This window comes from Propithecus coquereli, unplaced genomic scaffold (genome assembly GCF_000956105.1).
Source record: "Propithecus coquereli isolate 6110/MARCELLA unplaced genomic scaffold, Pcoq_1.0 Scaffold399, whole genome shotgun sequence".
NCBI classification, from domain to species: domain Eukaryota; kingdom Metazoa; phylum Chordata; class Mammalia; order Primates; family Indriidae; genus Propithecus; species Propithecus coquereli.
The window spans coordinates 22,548-24,389 of NW_012149718.1; positions in this window are offsets into that span (position 1 = coordinate 22,548).

The following is a 1,842-nucleotide window of genomic DNA, read 5'->3' on the forward strand; positions in this document are numbered from 1 at the left end:
GAAAAAAAGAAAAAAATTGTAAAAAATCTAAATAAATGTAAAGACACTCCATGGTCATGGACTGGAGACTTAATATGTTTTAAGATGGCCATACTACACAAAGTGATCTCAAACTCAATCAAGCACTTCCCAGACCCGCCTTGGAGTCATCTCTCCTCTTTAGATCTGCTAAGGCTGGGAGACCAAGGGACAGTCTCAGAAACAGTTCCAGAAAAAGAAAACTGCAACCAAAGGGAAAGATACATTTTTCTCCCAGTTGGGGAAGGCAGTGAAGTGGGCCTAGTGCATTGGACTGTCACGGAGAAACGTGTATTTCCTGATTTGGAGGTTAATGGTGGTCACCTGGGAGAGTGTTGCTGCTGTAAAACACATGGTAAAACACACAAGAGTACTTACTGTGAAGTAGAAAATCTCTCACAGCAATGACGCTGGGGACTCTGAAGGCAGGACAGAGAGTACTCTGTGCTGCGATTGCACGTTCCCTGGAAGTATGAAATTATTGGAAGGAAACTACATTTATAAACAACCACATCAACACCGTGTCAGTAAGGCAGAGAGGACGCCAAACTCCCTCACAGAGGCTGAGCGAGACCCACGTCCAGCTCAGCACAGCGGTGCAACCAAGCGCCAGGGTGAGAGCCTGATACCACATCAGCATGGAGAGGCCACCACGAGGTCGTCACACCTGTGGCCACCACGTCCTGGGCTGGGGGACATCGGTGTGGAGGAAACTGTGGATTCCGCATTTCCAAATTTCCACAGGAACCCCTCCCGGGTCTCTGAAGACCAGCTGCCCCTCGGCAAGTGTCTGTGGACAGGAAGGCGGTGCCCAAGGGGCTGGGACAGGAAGATCTCATTCACCCTCGGGGCCTCAGGTCTGGCTACAGGAAGGTCTCAGTCACTATAGCCTCAGGTCTGGGGATGGGCAGGCCAGAGTCGCTCTTGGGACCTCTGGTCTGACAACAGGAAGGTCTGAATCACTGGCAGGGACGCGGTAGTTCCAGGAGACAAGGCACCTGCGCGTCTGCACGAATAGAGTGAAGCTGCGGCCTCTGAAGCAGGGACCGGCGGCCCCACCTCCTCTCAGGCATGGCACGTGGCCTCCCCTACTCTAATGCTGTGCGGGGCAGCCTCCTCCTGTCACTCAGGGCACGCAGCCTCTCTTCCTCTCACATGTCCTATAATGCATGGCACGCGGCCCAGCCTCCTCTCAAGCAGGGCACGCAGCCGCACCTACTCACACGCAAGGCACGCGGAGCACCCTCTCTCACGCAGGACACACAGCGCCACCTCCCCTCACGCAGGGCACGCACCCCAGCATCCTCTCATGCAGGGCACGCAGCCCCACCTCCTGACACGCAGGGAACGTAGTGCCCCACCTCTGATGCATGGCATGCAGCCCCGCCTCCTCCCACGCAAGGAACGTAGCGCCCCTCCTCTCACGCAGGACACGCAGCACTGCCTCCTCTCATGCAGAGCACGCAGCCGCCCCTCCTCATACGCAGGGCATGCAGCCCCGCCTCCTCTCACTCAGGGCACGCAGCACCGCCTCCTCCCACGCAGGGGACGCAGCCCCGCCTCCTCTCACGTAGGGCATGCAGCCCCGCCTTATGCACGCACGACTTCCTGGCCCCGCCCCCTTAACGCAGCGCCCGTGGGTCCCACCTCCGTTCAAGCTAGGCCTGGTTCCACAGGACATCATGCGCACTCTGCCCCCTGCTGGCCATCACCCGCACAGCGGCCCTCAGAGCTCACAGTGAGATCGCAAGCGCCCCCTCCTGGCCATGTCGCGGAACCAGTTAAAGTGGAGGTAGAGTATTCAGTGCCAGGATTTGGAAATTC